Below are 22,226 nucleotides of genomic sequence, written 5' to 3' on the forward strand. Positions count from 1 at the left end.
TGCCTTCTTTGGAATAAACAGCGCTGGACAACTTGATCGGTCTCGGTATTATAATATATATATATATATATATATATATCCATATATACTGATATATATATATATATATATATATATATATCGGCTTGGTTGACTGTTTCGTAACGGGTTTTGCTCGGACTGCCGAAGCTTCTGACGACAAATTTCTAACATTCCACTCACGTATTCGCTAACATTCGAGTCAAAATGTCCACTAACATTCTATTTGTTGATGTAAGAAAGTAGAATATAAATTTTACGAAACACGTAATAGCAATGAACATTTGTGTATACCATTGTTGTCCACGTGGGCCTTAAGAATAAAACACTCCTGTTCTGTTCTATATTTTTCTTTATTACGAAATCCGTTTTTCCTGCACCCATGAATCTACGCCAGCATATATATATATATATATATATATATATATATATATATATATATATATTCGTCCCTGGATTTTTGCTGAGGTCTACATCGTGTACGCAGTTACTGCAACTGCTGCGAACTATTATCAGGAACAATTTCCTTGGATTATTGCATGGAATAATTTACTTCCCTACACATAACTAGTTGTGCCTGCCCGTTAGCAACCAACGCGACAGTTCATGTTAGGCATGTCAGACGTGCAAAATCTCGGCCTCCCATTCGTGTTGTGCCGAGTAACTCGTCCGGATGCTCGGCCGTGCACCACGGCTGCCGTTCATCGTAACCAGACAGGCCCCTCCTTTGTCCTTTCGAAATCCTTGAGAATGGAGAACGCCCGACGATCAACCCATATGTTTTTACTGTCACCGCGTCGAGCATATTTCTCGCTATTGCCATCGCCGCTGGAGCTCCTCATTCCAGCCCACTTTCCCTGCTTTCTGGCGCCCTATCAGTTCACAAAGTTAATACCCTCATATAGTTACCACTCGACCCACGAGCCTCTTACCACTGACGTCCGTGTCATCCTCTACTCCAGATTCTGATCGTCTTAGCGCCGTCAATACCGCTCTCCTCAGCCTCGTCGCTCTTCCACCTTGACATTTTCAGGACCCTCGCGGCCGGAAAACTAGACAGTGCAGCTTATGGATGCGACGCGTCGCGTTGTCGTCCACAACCATTCTACTGGCGCTACTTGACGTCGAAGTCGAGGGTGTTATCGTCACTGCTCTCATTGACACTGGAACAATTTGGTGTTTGGACCTTTGGTCTTAATTAAGGCAAAGTTGATCAGGGCACTCGAACCCACGACCCAACATGGAGATATGGGCTAACCGGCCATATCTCCAAGTTGGATTCCAATTGACATCGTGAAGGTCCAGAGTCGAAACCACGACCTTTGGTGTTAAATAAGGCGAAGTTGATCAGGGCACTCGAACCCACGACCCAACATGGACATATGGGCGAACCGGCCATATCTCCAAGTTGGATTCCAATTGACATCGTGAAGGTCTAGAATCGAACCCCCTACCGTTGGTGTTAAGGCGAAGTGAAATAAGATGGAGTCAATTAAAGCACGGAACTCACGACTTTTGGTGGGAGTCGAACCCACTTGGAGATATGGGGATATGCCTTATCTCCAAGTTGGATTCCAACTGACATCCTGAAGGTCTAGAATCGAACCCACCACCTTTTGTGTTAATTAAGGCGAAGTGAATTAGGGCACAGTTAATCAAGATAGAGTCACTTAAGGCACTTGAACCCACGACCTTTGGTGGGAGTCAAACCCATTTGGAGATATGGGCGAACCGGCGATATCTTCAACTTGGATTCCAATTGACATCGTAAAGGTCGAGAGTCGATCCCACGACCTTTGGTGGGAGTCGAATCCATGACCTTTGGTGTTAATTAAGGCGAAGTTGATCAGGGTACTCGAACCTAAGACCCAAGATGAATGGGCGAGCCGGCCCTATCTCCAAGTTGGTTTCCAATTGACATCGTGATGGACTAGTCTAACCCACTACCTTAGGTGTTAATTAAGGCGGAATTAATTAAGACATGGTTAATTAAGATATAATATATTAAGACACTAGAATCCACGACATTTGGTGGGAGTCGAACCCGCGACCTTTTATGCTAATTAGGGTGAGGTTAATTAAGGTACACTTAATTAAGGTAGAGTTAATTAAGGCACTCGAACCCAAGACCTTTGGTGGGAGAAAAGAAGTAATAGGAAGTAACAACGCATTAGAATGAAAATGTGAAGCAATCTGATTAATGTCTCGTGAGCGGACAGGCTTTCGCCTTCGTCCGCTTCAGCGTATGCTGAAGTGACTGTCAATTTTTTATCACCCCCATACCTGACGTGCAATGTTACTGTCCCACATACCGTCGTTACGATTGCGGACGACTGCGTGTTCCTTCCGCTCCTAAATTTTGGGCTGGCCCCGCAAGTGCTTCCTCAGCAGATAATGCTTGGCCAGCTCAGCGCTATCGAAGAACACTCCGTAGAACTTATTGCTGTAACCCCCTCTCCTGATGACACTGTAGGTCCATGTTTAGCCGAGTCCAACGGCACCATCTTTCGGAATAGGATTGGATCAAACCTTTTGCTTGAGCAAGCTGACGCCCTCCTACCCCACTGCGACGAATCGCTTCGTGAAGGTGACAATGCGTCACCACGGACAGACTACCAGCAGCCGCAAGGCGAGACGCGTTTGGCGGACCGAATATTGTTAGCTGGTTCGCTGTCGCCTTGACGGACCAATGGGAGCAAGAAAACTACCAAAAAAGGGTGTTCTACGGCGTTCCCCTATGGACTCCGGTAACCGCCACGGTCTTTTGACAAACGCCCTAGCTAACTGCGTGGTCATACCAGGAACCAAGACGCGCCAGCTTGAGTCAAGCATGATAGCCCCTGTCTGCGAAGCACCCCTCCTTCCTGTGTGTGCAGTGACCAGAAGTGCGAGAGTGAACGTGTGAACCTTCGCTCTCAACGCAGGCCCTTCGGCGACTACGGACGCTCCGATTGGACGAAGGTTGGACGGCAGTCTCCCTGGCCTAGGGATCTAGGGAGGATAGAGGGAACATAAGCGGACGTTTGCGGCTCCTCGGTGAGCTTCACTTCAGTCATGCTAGACTGATGAGATGTATCGTTCTCCCCTATTCATGTAGATACTGTAAAGAAACCCAGTACTACTCGTTCACGATGAGAACAAGTTCTTCCTTTCAACACTGTCCTTAGCGCGAATGAGTCGGACGACTGCATGGGCCAGCTACCCCTTTTTACATGCCCGACCCCAACTCTTACAACGCCCTCTGCCGCGTTTGGCTTCTTATGGCGATATTTTTGATATCCATGGTCGCCCCTTAGGCCAGACTTCGATTGTCACTCCCCGAATAAACACCGGCAACTATATGTCGAGTCATCGTCGGCCTGACCGTGTGTCTGCGTCATAGCGCGAAATTGCTAAAAAGGAAGTGAAAAAGTTGCTAGCTACCGACATCATCGAGCCGTCATATACATGTAGTCCATGGGCGTCCCCCGTCGTATTAGCAAAACAAATAAATAAAGGATGGTACGTGGTGGTTCTGTATCGACTATATCGCCACCTGAACAAGATCGCTAAAAAGGACGTGTACCCTCCCTCTTCCTCGTATTGACGACGTCCTCGGCTGCCTCCACGGTGCTACTTATTTTTCGTGTCTGGACCTTCAATCTGGCTACTGGCAAATCACTGTAGACGATATGGATCGTGAAAAGACCACGTTCGTCACCCCTGAAGGCCTTTACTAATTCAAGGTCATGTCTTTCGGGCTATGGAGTGCGCCAGCAACCTTTAAAAGGATGATGCACAAGTTGATTCAAGGATTCAGATGTCCACTTGCGTATGTTGCCTGGACGACGTGATATTGTTTTCCACCACTTTCGCGACACACATTGAGCGTATATCGACCATTCTTGCCATTTTCCGTCGAGCTGGAATTCAGCTAAATTCCTCAACGTGCCGCTTTGCTCTTCGACAAATTACAGTGCTTGGCCATCTTGCTGACGCTTGCGGTGTCCGCCAAGACTCGAACGAAATTCCTGCCGTCACAAACTTCCCCGTTGCCCGCTCTGTCCACGATGTCCGCAGTTTTGTGGGGGCTTCTATTTCCGTCATTTCGTGAAAGACTTTGTGGTCCTCGCACGCCGACTTACTGACCTCAAACAAGACGTTTCCCCTTGTTGGGGTCCTCTACAAGCCAACGCATTCTTTCAGTTAATCGCTGCTGTAACTACTCCACCAATCTTTCTTCGGATGCAAGTGGCCACGACATTGGTGCAGTGGTGGCCCAGCAACAACTAGTCATGAACCGCGTTATTGCTTACGCCACTCATCTGGTGTCAAAATCGGCACCCAATTACTCTATTGCCGAGCGGGAGTGCTTTGCTCTCGTCTGTGTGGTCGCAAAATTCTGTCCCTACTTGTATGGCCGGCCTTTTGGTGTCGTCACTGACCATCACGCCCTCTATTGGCTTTCTTCACTGAAAGATCCCACGGGTTGGCTTGGTCGTTGGGCGTTGAGCCCGCACGAGTATTCTTACTCAATTGCGTACAAGTCTGCATCAAGACGCCGACTGCTTGTCTCGCTACCCTGTTGACCAACCTGACGCCTCAGACATCGATCACGGCCCCTGCGTTTTCTCCACGTCTCAGTTCCTTCAGGCTGGAGACGAGCAATGCCCAGATGTTTCCTTGCGATCGCTAATCGACCGCCTTGAAGCGGCGCCTAACGGCGCGTCAGTACGCATGTTCGTGGTCTTGGATAGAACATTATAGCCGTAATGGCCAGCCCGACAGCTCTGATTTGCTTGTCATCGTACCTGAACGTCTGCGCTCGACTGTTATGCATCAGCTTCATGACGAACCAACTGCTGGGCACCTCGGCGTATGCCACACGTGCGACCGTGTTCGGCGCTGGTTAATTTTTCTCGCGCGGTCTAGCCCGTACCCTTCGACGTTACGTCGCCGCTTGCGAGAAATGCCAATAACAGAAACGACCGGCCACGCTCCCTTCTGGACCCTTTCAGCCGATCACCATACCGACCGAACCATTCTTTCGTGTTGGCTTGGACCTTCTGGGCCCTTTTCCGGAATCGGCATCCGGCGACAAGTGGGTCGCCATGGCTATTGATTATGCGACCAGATACGCGATCGCTCGAGTGCTCCCCGCCAGCTCTGCCACTGATGTTGCCGACTTTGTCCTACACACCGTCGTTTTGCATCACGCGGCCCCGCTCCTGTTGCTCACGGACCTCGGGCGCTGATTTTTGTCCATAGTTATCGATGACAGCTTGCGCTCTTGCTCAACGCAGCAAAAGTTGACCCCTTCCTTTCACCCTCAAACAAACGGTCTTACGGAGCGCTTAAATCACACCCTTACTGAAATGCTCTCTATGTACATTTCATGAGACCACCGTGACTGGGATCTTGCGCTACCCTATGTGACGTTTGCCTTCAAGTCATCACGCCATGGCACCATCGAATATTAGCCCTTCTACGTGCTTTTTGGCCGTGGTGCCGCTCAGCGAGTACGCACGTGACGCCATCGCTCGTGCCGACCATGCCAGGCAGATCACCCGCTCTCGGCAGTCGGCCTCACAAACTAACCAGAAGCACCTGTATGACAGCAGCCATCAAGGCATCCGTTTCTCACCTGGTTCTTTGGTTCTCCTGTGGTACCCGTTTTGTCGTGTAGGATTGTAGCTGCTCTCCCGTTACATTGCTCTTTACTGGGTGTTACGTCAGGTCACGGACGTCGACTACGACATCCTCCCCGTCTCTCCGACAATATACGCCATCTGCGGCCACGTCCAGTGACATAGACCACGTCAGCAGGCTCAAAGCCTACTACCTTCCCTCTCATAAGCGCTGCACCAAGAGATTGCTTCCACCGCCAGGGGTACACTGCCGTACACTACTAACATGTCTGCAACAGAAGCTCAGTACAGACGTCCGGAAATGCGTTAGGCATTCCGCTATCGTCACCGTGGCTTCGTCGTTTCAGTCACAATTATGCACCTCAGCGTCGAAACTATAATCCGGATAAATTTGCAGAATAGAAGAAGAAAAAGGGAAGAAAAAGTAGATAAATAAAAAAAACAAGTTGGAAGGCGATTCATGGTCCAGTTGAAATCGATGAGAGACAGTGTCTCCCTTGGCGAGTTCTGGGTGACAATGTGGTGCACTTATGAATCGTATGATTTATTGTGAGAGCCGCGTTGGTGCGACAACGTTTGACCAACGTCAACTAGAGGCTGAATCGTCTTCCATATTTTGTCACCGGTCATCATTATCGTTGTAATCATCACGATCATCATCACTGCAATAATGCTCACTATCATCATCATTAAAATCATCATCATTATCATGGTCATCGCATAAAAAGTCGCCCCAGCTGCACAAACGCAGTGGCACATACTCAGTAAACCCAGGGGCACATACCCAGTGGTAGATACCCACTGGCCCGTACCCAGTGGACCCAGTGGCACTCATATTTAGACTACACTATCTTCGGGATCGGCCCATGAAAGAGGCTAGAAAAAGGTATAAACAGATCGGGAACGGACATACAGGAAAATGGTTGGAACTCGCCAAAGAAAACATCGTCCTCAACAACAAAAAAAGGACAGGAAAAATAAGATTATTGTAAGAAAGACGTCACCGAAAGTCGAAAGCAATGAGCTCATATATGAAGTTAAGTAAGCGTGTGAACTCGCGAGGTTTCAGAGGGCTGAATAAACTTGAAGGCGAAACTAAACAAAGTAAGAAAGAAATTCGCCAGAGACACTTAAGACTGTTTACGTGTGGCAAAGGGAAGGCATTATACAGTTTGCACGCGCTCATTTTATACACTTATGACGTGGCGCCACCTCCTTCCCGTTGGCTGCGCCGTCAAGTCACCAATGACGCACTCACCAGGGCACACGTTTACTTAGTCGTATGACTGCGACTTGACTTGTGCAATGACGCACGCAACAGGCACACCTTTAATCATAACCTTTAGTCAGCCATTACCATAGATCCGCCGTGGCGCTGGGGAAGCGTGCTCATCTCGCACCATCTCGTCTGGGTGGGTTTGATTCCAACCCAGACCGAAATGTACCAAGTTTTCTTTTCGAAGTCATTACCTTCCTTTGTTTACAGGAACCTCCCTGCTAAATTCGACGTCAATCCGAGCATTTTTTGACGTGTTTTTACTTTTTGCGCCGCCGGCAATTTTTTTTACCATCTTTAGGTGACGCCGACTACGACGGATTCTCGCTCAATGGGCCATATAATGCTTTCGTAAAAAAAAAAAAGAAAAAAATGGCTGAACAAGTCGAGGCCTGGCTGCATGGTTCCGCGCCGTCATTAGGGCGTCCGTGCCGTTTCATGTAGCCCACTTGTAGCCCCCATGGGATCGCTCATGTACTGCTATGAGGGTCATTTCAATCGAACATATCGTTAAAGCGCGTTGCGTTTTGACCCATGCAACATAGGCCAAAGGCATGCAGCTTGCGTGCCAATCAAGCGGATCGGAGCACGGTTGCCTCTCGGTGCACTGGCCGATTGGTTGCGGCGAGCTTCATGGCGTGGAAACTCCGTGTTCACTTTTTTTCTTTCCTTTATTTCGCACAACGGTGGCGGGAACCGCGACACTTTGCCTTTTCTCGCCCCTGGCCTTCCCTCCACAGATTCCAAGGGACAAGACAGATCGGGATTCTGCGCCCGAGGAACCGTGAAAGTAAAATGCAAATGCCGCCCCCTTGTGCCCGCGAGCTCGCCTTTGTTCAGCGCGAAGCTCCCTTTCTGTTGGCGGGAGCCCCATTGAGACGTTACGGTGAGCCACCACCGCGCGGAGCCAAATTTAGGCACGGGTGTCTCGCGGTGCCATTCGTCCACCTCTTGGCAATTTCGGGGTCCCATCTCGCCCCCCTTCCACTGCGCGGGCCTGTCGCGCAGAGACGCAAGATGGATGGTGCGTGGCGAAAAGTGGCCTCTTGCGTGGTCGGAAATGAGCGTACCGCCAGGAAGGAATGAGATGCGTGCGGCTCCGCTGACTGATGCCCCCGACTACGCTGCCGCCACCACCTGCCCCCCTTCCCCCTCCCACCCCTCAACGCTTCCCCTCCCCCTCCCGCAGTTGGTCCCAACAGCGCGGATAGCGTGTCTAAGGGCTCTGGGCGTTCGATAATTGTTTCAAGGTCATGCCTCGTGCTATTAAATATATTAATATTACTATTAATATTACTATATTACTATAGCACTAGTAAATATTACACTATAAATATAGTGTAAAAAATGTGACATCTGTTGTGCCGTATTGGATTTTAGCTCTCTTCAAGGAATGAACGTGCTATCAAGCGTCGCCGCTGCTGCACCATCCCGAAGGCAGAGATCCAGAGCGTACACCCACGTGCGCACCCGCAAGCGAGAACGCACACAAATATACGCACGTACACACGGAGAGGGAAGCGTATTCGCCATCATAGCAAGATAAGAAAATGCTTGAGCCCGTTTCCACCATCCTTGTCATCATCAGAAATGACACAGCCGTCCTTTTTGTGCTACGATCTCCGCTGATTCCACCAGCCTGAGATAAAGTCTTCCCTCCTCCAAGTAAACCATTGCTACCTACTTGGTGTCTGGCTCTACCTCAAGTTCTCAAGAGTTTCTTAGCATCGTGAGATGAGAAAAGAAATCATGTCCCTTTTCAGTGACTTCCACGCTCCTGCAGCACCACATAGATAACGAGAATGTCGATGACGCGGCTCATTTGGCTTGTGAAGATAGCACACAGAAACTCCATCCCGTTGTCAAGGTCACATGCGGCTAGAAAATTTCACGTACATGCATGTGTTGGTGTCGAACACCCAAAGTTTTAAACACAACAGACTGCAACCATGGACTCTTCACTCCGCCTTCGAATCCCATGTGGACTCTACCAGCGCGAGCGAATTCTATTTTGTCACGAATATACGGCTAGGAGTACAGCTAACACGAAGTATTTTCCCTTCCGTATTGTGATTACCGAAAACGTTGCTTGTTATAGCTGTTGTCACAAGGAGTTTTGTGACTGTCCTATAGATCACAGACAATCGCTCGCGACCGCGCTAGATCGCCTTTTATGACAGACTATAGCCCGGAGCAAACCAAATTAGAATGTCGACCTCGTAAGCCATTGCAGCAGTGGGTGACGAATACATTATTAAGATTAGTAAGTACAACTCACTCGTACAGACAACTTTAGTACGGACTGGTGTTGGCTGTGATGGCGTGCTGTGAACGTGTACATTAAACCGGTATTATCGTGTGCCTGTGCTCGGTGTCACTCTTTTTATGTGCTTCTTATATTTCTACCTCCCCCGTCTTCCTCTGTAAAGTAGCAAACCGGACTTTCTGTCAAGTATTTGTTTCTGTATCTCTTTTTCGCTGAATACAATAATGTGCTGACTTCGGCCGGTTGGTACATGTCTGAAAAAAAAAAAAACATGAATAAAAGCGCAAACAAAGGGACGTGCAGACTGAGACGGACCGCAGTGCTGACTATTAACCAATATTTTATTCCGCATACAGCAATATATTGTCACGTGGTAGTGACGGTGAAGAAAGCAGCAATGCGGTGGAATACAAAACTAGCTTTTATTGGGCGAACCTGTGCCCACAAATACAGGCTACACTTATAGCACAACGATAGCGGCGAACACGGTCGGCGATCGTCGGAAATCTGATCAGCGGGTCAAGCGCGTCGGCTTTTATACAACAGTCGTCGAATGTTCCAGACTATTCGTTGGGACCCGCGTGCCTTCCACAAAGTTCTACACCATTCGCGTCACGCGATGAAATCTGATAGCACAAGGTTCGGCGACAACAGACAGCCGGGTAGAAGCATCGATAACTTTCCAGAAACTTCGGATACATGCAGGCGCGTCCCGCGCTGTGCGATAACATTTGTTAGGCGGTCAAACGTGGTCGCCCGATAAAGATAAGTACACGCGTCAATATACAGGAGCTTGAATAGGCAGGAGGGAGAGAAGAACATAGGAAAGTGAGAATACATCGTCATGAAGAGAGCCACTATGAAGAATATGAAAATAGCACAACTAAGGGGTCGCCATCGTTTCTTATTCAGATACCCTAAAGGCCCTTACGGACATTACATAGGGGGGGAGGGGGTTAACAACGGGATATTTCAAACACATTTAGGGGGAAAAGCAATATAGAACGCCGTGGTAAAGATCACCGAATACAACAACAAGAAATATAAAGAAGAAAGAAGGAAAAAAAGAAATGCATACATGATGGGAAAAAATAAACACTTGGTACAAAGCATGTAGATGCAGTTACATGCGTCAAAGGCACAAAATTCAGTTTTTACTCAACATGCGTAAAACTGCGCTTCGAATGACTGACAAATGAGTCATGATCATGTATAGAAGCAATTTATTTTGGCAGCTTGTTCCAGTGATACATAGCAAGAAAGAGCGGTGATTGTCGAAGGAGATTCGTATACGCAAACATGGGACGCACTTTCAAGGGATGGTCGAGGCGGGGGAAAATTTTTTGCGGGAGCTTGATATGGGATGCCGTAAAGTGCAAGATACTCGAGTTCCTTGGTGAGGAGCGATATCGAAGGCACACTCAAGGACATATCACCTTCTTTGTCGATGCAAAAGGTCTCGTATATCTCACGTGCCCGCTTGTCACCATAGCGCCTTATTATTTTGCATTGATTAAGTAATGCACGACAATCACAACAGGAGCTATATATGCGCTGCCAGATGGCTGCCAACACACCACTTCACTACATTGGAATGTTCTCTGAGGCAGTCACTTACACAACGGCCAGTTTGGTCGATGCAGCATAGACTGCACGAGAGCGAAAGCTCATACACTACGTTGTGGCAGCAATCAGCAAACATTTTTTGTCTTTCTTATCACACGTGCAAGGTCCCGTCTCTTCCCTACTCACATTTTTGTCACATACTGGATAATATTTTTTTTTTCGCTGAAGAAACAATTCTGATGCCTGCCTTTCGTGCTACCTTTTTTAGACACTCGCCGCAAACAAGGAATGATCGCGGTTCCTGAATGCGAACTTTTCTCTTTTTGATTGTTTCGTTTGTCAGGGTCTGGCTGTATTACGTCTGCTAAAAGATATTCGGCAATGGTAGACATTAAATTGTCCGAGTAGCCCACCATTCTCAGTCTGAGTACATGGGAGTCAAAACTGCTGCGCATTGTGTGAAGACATGACCACGACAAGGCAGCCCCTAAGCAAGATTTGGCAACCGCTCACTTTACTAGCTTCGAATATGCCGAGCTGTAAGGTAGGATGCTCTTCTTAAAGCGAGAGGCATGCAGCCTGCTACACATGGTAAGATAAAAAAACTTCAAGGTCAAGGAACCCAAGGTTGTTAGCATTAGCAAATTCAGTCCTTAGTTCTGGTTTCTTCATGCAGGAATGAACAATTGGTCCAGCTGATAGCCAAGTGTCGCAGTGATTAGATCTGTAAAAAACTAAATAGTCGTCCACAAATCTGAACATTTTTACAGCGTTTGACTGTTGCAGGATTCCATCAGGCATCAGTCATAACTTGCTAAAAGACAGTCATTAAGAATCGGGGAAAGATTCTTTTCACGCTGAGCCACCCTTTAAATATGTATTTTTCCATTCCCGCAGCAAGAAAGACTCCGAAGCTCTAAGCTGCGCCATTAACTTATCACCGCACTCGTTATTCCGGCATGATTCGGTCCTGGCCATAGCTGGACATTTCGGAGAATTACTGCCCTGTACCTCAAGCTTCTTCCCGTTCATGAACATCGGTTTGCACGCCCAAACCGATCGCAACCATGCGCTTTCGCTGTGTCAGCCAAAGAGAGGAGAGAGAGAGAGAGAGAGAGAGAGAGAGAAAGGCAAAAGAAAGACAGGGAGGTTAACCAGAGATTATCTCCGGTTGGCTACGCTGTACTGGGGGAGGGGCAAAGGGATCCGATAGGTGAGAGAGAGAAAAGAACAAAAAGAAAGCCATTCTAAAAAAAAAAAAACATACACACACACGTACACACGATACACAGGAACTGTTTCTGCGGGCACTGTCACGCAGTCTGCGAATGCGTTCCTAGTGTTACGCAGTGTCACCGTCCAATCCTACGTCACACAGCGTACAGTCACAAATTGTCACAAATTCCCGTGTCTTTTAAGTACCGCAGCAGCGCCTTCATAGCGGATCGCGCTGATGTTCGCGTAGGCCAGTTTCCAAGGATGTTGTTTTATGTTATTGGGCGCTTGTCCAGTTTGTGTAGGGTGGCTGAGAGGACTGCTCCTAGCGGGTTGAAACGAGGGCACTCACAAAGAAGGTGCGCAATTGTTTCATTGTGTCTGCAGAAGTCACAAAGTGGGCTGTTGGCCATTTCGATAAGAAAGGAGTACGCATTTGAAAATGCTACTCCAAGCCATAGACGGACTAGAAGGGTGCAGTTACATCGAGGAAGTTCGGGCGGAATACGAAGCTGTAAATTAGGGTCCAGGGTACGAAGGCGTGCACTTGTGAACTCGGATGAATTCCATTGAGCTAATGTTAGGTCACGTGCAAGTGCGGAAAGTTTTTTCACTGCGTTGACTCTCAAAAGAGGAATGGCAACGCAGTTGACGCCGTCATGGGCCGATCGGGCAGCTGCGTCTGCTCGATTATTGCCACGTATGCCACAGTTACTAGGCAACCACTGATATATTATATCATGTCGTCCGTCAACTATGCGATGGTGGACTTCTCTGATCTCTGCGACGAGCTGCTCATGGGATACATGGCGCAGTGCTGAGAGTACACTCTGTAGGGCTGCCTTGGAATCACAGAAGATTGACCATGTATGTGGCAATTCCTCCTGAATTCAATGAAGAGCCGCACGCAAGGCTACCAGTTCAGCAGCTGTCGTTGATGACACATGTGACGTTTTAGCTGTATTTTGACGGATCTTGTTGGCATCACCGTGCACAGCGGCAGCTGAAGTTGCAGGTGTGACAGAGCCATTGATGTAAACGTGTACGGGGCCACTATGCACCTCATGTAAAAGTCCTAATGTTGCCTGCTTCAGAGTAAACGACGGCATGTTAGCTTTCTTCGTGACTCCTGAGATGGTGAGGCGTATTTCAGGTTTGTGCAGGCACCATAAAGGTGAAGGTGGTCTTGCTGCAGGCATGTAGTTCGATGGCAACGAGGTACAATTGGCATCAATTATATGACTGAAAGTTGTGTGTGGCCTTTCTGCGGGTAAAGCGGCAAGATGGTGAGATAGTAGTCGGGCAATGTGCCGAATATGCGCCCTGAGTGCGTCGGTTGCCAAGTACGTTGATATTGGGTGATCTCGAGCTATGACAATCGTTGCCGCTGTAGACGCACACTTCGGAAGACCGAGACACGTCCTTAGGGCTTGAGCTTGCAGTCCCTGGAGTACACGTAGGTTTGTTTTGCAAGTGTTACCAAGTACAGGGAGGCTGTATCTTGCGAAAACGCGGAACAAGACGTTATAAAGCTGCATCATTGACCGCACCGATGTGCCCCATGATTTTCCGCCGAGAAATTTGAAGAGATGTATTATTGTCACTAACTTCTTCTTTAGGTATGAAACGTGCGGGCTCCATGATAGGTCGTGGTCGATAATTACCCCTAAAAAGCGGTGTTTCCGTGCGCTTGCAATGGCTTGCCCATTGACACTTACAGAGTAACGCTTCATTGCCTTCCGAGTGAATGTAACAAGGCAGCAGTTCTCGGAAGACAGCTCTAAGTTCTTTTTTGCAGACGCCCAAATGCAGATGTCGTAGGCATAGATTGATACTTGAACTGTGTTGGGCAAGCATCTGGCTAGGTCAACGAGCACTAGGTTGAATAGCGTTGGGCTCAACACTCTGCCTTGCGGTACTCCACGGAATGTTTGGTGTTGAGTCGTGGTGCCATCCTCGGTCATCACGAAGAAATGCCTGTCGGTCAAATAACTGCACAGCACTGAAAAGTTAGGCCACCGATTGCGGCTTCAACCAGAGCCTCTATAATGGCATAATGTGCTACATTATCATAGGCGCCTTTTATGTCAAGGAATAATGCCGCAGTGAGTCGCTTCAGATGTTTTTGATGTTGAACAAACGTCACCAAATCGATTACATTATCTATGGATGAGCGCCCACGCCGGAAGCCAGCCATAGCATCTGGGTACATGTTGTAATTTTCCAGATACCATTCCAGGGTCGCCAAAATCATTCTTTCCATTATTTTCCCTATGCAACTGGCCAGAGCGATGGGGCGGTACGATGACAAATCTAACGGTGATTTACCAGGTTTGAGAAGTGGTACCAAGCGGTTGCATTTCCATTCACGTGGAACCAAACCGTTGCGCCAAGACTCGTTGTAATGGTTTAGCAGCATGAGTCGTGCTTTCTGCCCAAGATTGGCGAGCGCCACATAGGTAACGCCGTGCGGCCCAGGTGACCAAGAGCGCCTGCAAGTCGCTAGTGCCGTTTCAAGTTCCTCCACCGAAAACATTGCATCCATGCGGAAATCCCGAGGCACAGGAGTGGCACATGGTGTAAGTGCGCGTTGGACTGCAAGCTTGCAAGTCTTCAGCAAAATTCTTCAGCAATGTCAATTTCTCTGCGGTCTTGGTGCAAAGCGAGAGATTTGAAAGGAACACGCTGTTGAGGTGATACGCGAAGTCCACGCACGGTTCTCCATAGTCTGTGATGAGCGCTGACGTGGATCCAACGACTCACAGAAACGTTTCCATCTTTGAGATTGTAGTGCATCAATGCGGCGTTGAATCTACTTTTGCATCCGCCTTGCCTCTCTGAGATAATGGATGGATTTAGTTCTCCTGTATCTTTTTTCAGCCCGCCGGCGAATCGCTCTTAGTCGCTGCAGTTCGGCTTCAAGTTCTTCATACTTCGGGAAAGGCTGAAAACCACGTGTAGCCTCTTGCATGGCTTTTTTAATTTCGTGTTCCAGACTAGAATGGTTCCCTTGCTGACATACTTTCTCCATGTGTGTACCGAAACGCTGACCAGTCAATTCGCCGGAGGGTCGTGGAGGTGTAGTTAAATAGTCCCTTGATATTTAGGTATGTGGTAATATGGTCGCTTCCACGTGATTCGATGTCTGGGAACCATTGCACGTTTCTTTCAAGACGCCGAGAAACCAGGGTCAAGTCTAGGCAGCTGCTGTATGTTAGCCACCGTAAATATGTCGGGCTACCGTCGTTGAGGCAGCAAAGGTCGTGCTTTGTGGCAAAGGATGCTAGTCTCCGTCCCCTGGAGTCCATCCTCAAACTCCCCTAAAGCGGACGATGAGCATTAAAATCTCCGGTGATAATCGTAGGGCCGGGAGTCGCTGATAGCACGTCGTGCAGTCGTTTAGATTCGAAGCAACTTGAAGGAGCAATGTAAACACTGACGAGAGTGAACATAAGCTTCTTCGTTTTTACAATTAAACAAACGTGCTGGTTGTCATCGTGAGGCGGGACTGGGTGAAAGACGTATGTCAGATCACATGTAATATATACATTGACCTTGCTCGCATCACCACAGGTAGAGGACATGAATGCCTCATAGCCAGAAACGCGTATGATATTCTGCAAGTTCGGTTCGCGAATTACGAGGATGGAAAAACGGTTTTCCAAGACAAAGTGTCTAAAATCTGAAATTCTCGATTTGAGGCCGCAGGCATTCAACTGCAATAGAGATGCTTTCTTGACTTTCTTCAGCCCAAAATAATTGGCTGTGGCTTAGCTCAGCTTACCCTGGATGTGCAAAGCGAAAGCTTAGTTTATCCTGGTTAAGTCTTGGTTTCACTTGGTTAACCTTTGATTTAGATGTAATTATTATACTTAGGTATACAATCATCGTTAAGCCAGGCATGACTGCTGTGCCTGAGTCGGTGGCTAGGCATGATTGTGATTACGCTTGGGTGGTCACGCATCGTTCGACGGTGCGACGCCTGTTGAGCCACAGGGAAAGCGCAGGTGCTAGAGATGCAAAGAGATGCCGCGAATATTCGCAGTGTAGAAGCACAAACGGGCAGAGCGCGAACGCGGTCGCTACATTGACCTCGGCGGTGCGACGCCTGTTGCATTCCGAACCCTCTCCAGAGAAGCAGCTCGCCGAGCGATATCCGCGGGATGCTCAGACGCCGCTTGACGACGACGGCTCAAAGCCTCTTCTCCCGCACAACGCACAGGCCTCGCTCTCACCCATGGCCAAGCTCGCACTGACTAGGCGAGCGCAGCGCTTCTCTTAGCAAGGCCCGCGGCGAGTCATGTGGTCAGGCGGCACCGGAGCTCGGCATGGCGAGTCACGTGATGCGTTGTCAAGGCTACGGCGCAGCTGCGGTCAAACTAAGGTCAAATTCGCGGCGACGGCGAAACTTGGCTCGACCAGGTTAGTAAAGCTTTAGCTTTAAAAAGCTATAGTCCCATTGTCAATATTTCGCGCAAGAGGCAGCGAAAACGCCAATTCAGTGCTACATATATAAATATACTCTCAACTTCCATCTCAGTGTATGTACGGGTTCCACTATTAAAGGTACCTTGCCTTATATCAAGTACAGTCTTGAAGACCACGGCCCGTATTCACAGAAACGGTCGTACGCTAGAAATCTTCGTAAGAGCCCACGACAGCCAATCCTGGTGTTGGAAATATTATTACCGGAGACAGCCGGCAATTGCGAAACAGCACTTAAGAGGAAGCTTTAGCTCGGGCCCAACTCCGACGCGGCCTATTCAAATACATGTAAAACGCAAAAACGTTTTTCTGAGATAACCCCTGGACCGATTTTAATGAAGTTTGTTGCATTTGAGAGAGAAAGTTAAATTCTAGTGACTGTTGGAAGCGGAATTTCGATTTAAGTCCTGGATCTTGTTAAAAGAATTTTCAAAAATTCGGAAGTTCGAAAAAAATAGAAGAACGAAGTTTACAAATTCATAACTCTGCATCAAAAACAGATATCGCGGTTTTGTAAACGGCATCCATTAGACAATTGAAAGCGGACAAATCTGATATGTCATTTTATATCTTACGTGAATTTGTTACGTTGTTTACAAAGGTTCTGCAAAAGGTGTATTTCGATATTACTAAATTTTTTTAGATTCATGCATAGCATATCAATTTTGTCCGCTTTAGATGTACTATTAGATGCAATTCAAAGAATTGTATTATCGTTTTTCGTTTTAGAGTTACAGAGTTGTAAACTTGATAGTTTCTTTCTTTTTAAATATGCGATATTTGTCAATTTTTAATAAAAAATTAAGGACCTAAATAAAAAATTCGAAATCAACAGTCACTAGATTTTAAGTTTTCTTTTAAAAGCAACAAACCTCGTCAAATTTGGTGCAGTGGTTGCCGAGAAAAACGAATTCTCCTTTTACATGTATTTAGATAGGAGCACCCGAGCTAAAGCTTCCTCTTAAGAACGAAGTTTTTTGTGAATTAGGCTCCATGTGCTTACTTGAAGGTCAGTCAGTGTAACAGTCAGTTCCAGCTAGATGGTAAATTTACGCGTCTCAAGTCTGATATAAGAGAGAGTGTGTGCCTACGTGAAAAGCGAGCATGTTTCAAGCGAGCAAAGTCAAGCACGTAGTATGATTCACAGGGCGCAGTCTGACTACTGTGATCTGCTAACCTTCGCGGGGAGGCTGTTGAGCAAAACACAACCGGCCGACCATGCTATCTCATTCCTATCTGTCTTCTGTGCCCGATAGCTCGCTCAAGGCGAAATGGCCGCGAGATGACGCCCACGAGTCAGGGCAATCGCAATTTCAGCGGGGTCGTTTCAGGTATCAAAGTGGCCTCAGTCACGCCACTTGGCGAGGCGCCGCGCGTAGAACTGTCAGTCGGTCCCGTCCCAGGGCTCCCCTCCAGATGTGTAATGCTGATGGATCAGAGCTTAATTGGGCGCTCTGTTATCTTCCTTTCTCCTCCGGTTCGTTGAGTTCGCAGGAAGAAAATTACCTTGATGATACGTGCGCCGGGGTGGTCTCGAGGGTGCGCTATTGTTTGGGCCGTGAGAGGCCTTGCTTCTTCTTGTTCGATGATGTCCCTCTCATTAACTGCTTTTTTTTTTCTTACTTCAATAGGCTAGCTGTAACCCCCCAGAAAGTCTGCATAGCAATTCAGTGGAGAGCCATTAAACTCATGGCAAGAACAAGAAAGCCATGCTCTACTTTTGTTTCAATGCGACTGTAGCGCATACATACCGTATATTCTGTTGAGAAATAGGCAATGATTTGAACGTCCTTGATTTTCGCTTTGGAACTTCAGTTCTCATGAAAAAATAAAGCCTAGGCACGCAAAAAACATTGAATTATTCGCACAACCTCTAGTAAACGCAGGCTGCCATTCGCAGAGCATGTTAAAATTATGGGTTTTACGTGTCAAAACCACGATGTGAATATGAGGCACGCCGTAGTGGGAGACGCAGGAATAATTTGGACCAGCTGGGGTTCTTTAACGTGCCCCTAAAAGTTAAGTACACGTGTTTTCGCATTTCGCCCCCATCGAAATGCGCCCGCCGTGGCCGGGATTCGATCCCGCGACCTCGTGCTTAGCAGCCGGTAAGGCAGCCACGGGGTTTCGGCGACCTTCAACAGCGTCTGCTTGGAGCTCGAACCAGATTGACCATCGGAGAGGGTTCGGCAGGGAAGACGAGGTGATGTAAAAACAAATAATAGAAGTTTAATACATCGTTACGGGTGAACGGTGCGTTCCAAGGCAAAAAAAAAAAAAAATACAGGAACGTTCGGTGTGCATGCTCCTGCATGCAAGGGCAGAGAAGATCTGTTTTTACGTGGCGTCTCACTGGCCTTTATACCTTACACGATCCTTACACGAGCGACCTCATTCTCTCTTGCTCCCTGGTAGAGGGCCTTGCCAGCACACTGTTCAATCCACACAAAGGAATTCGGAGAGAAACCACTCCCTGGCAAAGAAGGAATGAACATAGGACAAACGAGAGTATGATTTGCACTGGTGTACCATGCCGTCGCACGCACCCGACGGACAAGTCTTTTCACGTTGACGAGCGTGACGATTAGGTAGGCCGTGTTTTAGGCATTTGGCATACTTTCCATTAATGGCCGCACAAAGTGAACTTAACACAGCCCAACACCATATCCACTAAGCAACCACATTACCGGTCGTTGACGTGTCACACGGTTCAGTAACAATTCCATTCCATTCGGCATTCACCGTGTCTCGTTCCTTGCGTGAGGAGTGGTTTAGAGGGGACATCAACTTGGCCGAAAACTGCCGGGTTATGTATCCTACTATACGCACACAGGTGTACCTCACTAGTGGCAACTTGCGCTGAAGCTTTCCACAGCTGACGGCAGCGCCAAAACACACCGCCTAGCGAGCAGTGGAAGCAAAATAGGAGGGACGCGATCAACATTAGTCGGGACACTTCCGATTGCGAGTCAAGTTTCCGAGATCTGAAAAAATACGGCAGAAACCATCCTCGATGATTATCTTAGTCGATGCGTAGGATTTCTCCACTTCACGTGGCGCAAAGCCCGAACGAACTCACGACCTCCCGGGGAAACGATCACTCGAGGACCACCCCATGCAGCAGCCGGGACACTCTGACGACGAACGAGCGGAACCACAAGCAGTCGCGGACGCTACACGCCGCACCAAATTCGGCTTCGAGAAAGCACCTTTAAAAGCGCCCATCTGGCGTCACGCATTTGGCGCCCCTCCAATCGGCGCCGCTTGGTCTCGGCGGCCTGTTCAGCGGCCGCTCGCCAGTCGTGCCGCTGATCTTCGGCCGCCGCGCGCTTCTCTTATTACTCGCACACCACGGCCTCGCGTACCTCGTCGGCACGTCGCTTCACCTCTTGCCTCACCCCTTCGGTACGCATCCCATACCTCTGTAGTCTCTGGCAGAGCCTTTGCACTCTTCCGCACCTCTTCCGCTTGATACTTCCAAGGGCCCATTGTTATATCTGCAAGTAGAAGCCTACGCGCAACATAGCGGAGCTAGCGCTACCGAGCCATGTCCATTTGTGGCGCGCACGCCCGCACCGGCGAGGGGAACAAGGAGAGAAGGCGCCAAGTCCGTAGCGGCGTGTGAGCGGGCTCACGGAGGTGCGCGCGCATCGGCGACACACTCTGTGACCTTGGATGGCCTCGTGTTTGACCTTGGTTCCGACTAGGCAAAGAAATTCTTCGCATTATAAACGTTGAACTGCGTATTCACAGCGTGGCTTGGAGATGTTTTCGGTCGAGATCACAAGTCCGAATATCGCTGCACTTGATCTCGGCAAAGCTCGGTGCTCAGCATTAATACGAGCGATGAAACGTATGGGTTGTTGCCATATTAAATGTCATGTTATCGCCCTTGCATCCCTAGCGGCTTGTGCCGATGACCTTATGCGATAAATGAAAGCGTGGTAGTGCACTTTGACTGGCGGAAAATGCTTATAGAGAGTGTTTGGTTATATGAAAGGGTTAAAGAGGTGACGCTACTTATTTAGCCATCTATAAAACGCTTCTTTTGCATGAAATATTACGCAACAACACGGTGTTAGTGCCACCTTTGCTAAATTAGTTGATCTTCTAAATGAATTGGCATAAAATGCTGATGACTTTACACATGACAATGCTGCCATCCAGAACAATTACACTATCAGAAAACGAATGTGTCGTAGTCAAGGGTCCATGGCACATCTCTCATGTTGCACAGATGTTAATATACCAAATTTTAAGACTGCGTATTACTCGTCCGCGCATTGTATATGTTTTTCTTTATTTCAGTTCACGCGTGAGATGAAAGAGTTTCGTGTATTAAAAGAATTTCAACTATACTGTACATTTGAAGGATGTCACAAGACAAGCGTATCCCTCACTCCGGTTTCTGGCCAGGATCTATAACTTTACAGAGCACAGCGGGGGAGATCTCGAATCTTTTATTTTTTACGCATATTTTTTATCTGCTGCCTAGATATAAACGTTTATTCTTCAGTTGCTGACATCACCAGAAATTGAATAACCCTGATTTCAACAGTCACTCGATATATGGACGGCTATCAACTCACTATGTTCCCATACACGTGTCCTGTATGTAGACATACTGTGTTCTGCTCCAGAAGACGTGCACCCATTCTTCCCGCAATGCACCAAACAGCGCCACGCTCTCGATGTCATTGTCGCGGGCTTGATTCTGCGGCAATATCACAAACACAGAAATGCGGGCCACACCATGAAAAATATTGCACTCTTAATGCACGTCCCATAGCTATGAGCAAAACGAGAACAAGGTAAAAGTGGGAGCCAACGTTTCAACAAGTGGACTTGTCTTTTTGGTTTGACTTGTCTCGAAAAAGGCAAGTTCACTTGTCGAAACGTTTGCTCCCCCTTTTGCCTTGTTTTGCTCATTGCCTTGAATTTCCATCTCCCGCCTTCCTCGTGTTCTCCCGTAGCTATATATCTTCTGGTATCAAGAGCGCTTCTTCATAAATATCTTGCAGCAAAATTCACTGAGTCACACCTTCGAACACTCTGCTCAAAGTTGTATTCTTGCAGTACGGAGATTTTTTCAACATGAAAACACTGCCACATAAGTTTGTCATTTCTACATATCTGATAACATTTGTGCTCATTTTTCAGCGCAACCATCTCCTCCAAATAAGAGGGAAGTCGCTTTGTGATGTGGCAACAAATGCCACAAGACCATTGCGTTATCGCTGTCCTCGTGGGTCTGACCAGCCCGCCGTCATCCGAGCACTGACCAGCCTGCCGACGTCAGCTCCTTGCCCTGAAAGCCGTAGTCAGCCCACCGTCCTCGACACCTTGCCCAATTGCTGTCCTCAGGGCCCTGCTTAACCACCGTCATCCACCTACCCTCATGGGACATGGCACTCTGGCACTTGTTCGTGAATAAACTATACTTAGATAACCCAGCGTCACCCACTTAGCTCCACAGAGAATACCTGTTGTACTTATTTATTTGTAAATAAACTGTCCTATCTGTAAATTGTATTTCAGTATTCTTCTCTTACAATTTGCATAGTGTAGGACATTTGCTTCTTGAACTAATATATTTCTATCACATTTTCTTAGCTACTAACCGACGTAGACAGAATGGGGAGAACTGATATAAAAAATTCTACTGGTATAAAGGTCGCGGTAATAATGGCTACGTGTTCTAAAGCCAGCGTATGTATATTATTCGCCATGACGAAGGCATTGGTCGAAAGCTGCCGATGATAATAGCAACAAT

This window comes from Dermacentor andersoni, chromosome 1 (assembly GCF_023375885.2).
Source record: "Dermacentor andersoni chromosome 1, qqDerAnde1_hic_scaffold, whole genome shotgun sequence".
Lineage (NCBI taxonomy): Eukaryota > Metazoa > Arthropoda > Arachnida > Ixodida > Ixodidae > Dermacentor > Dermacentor andersoni.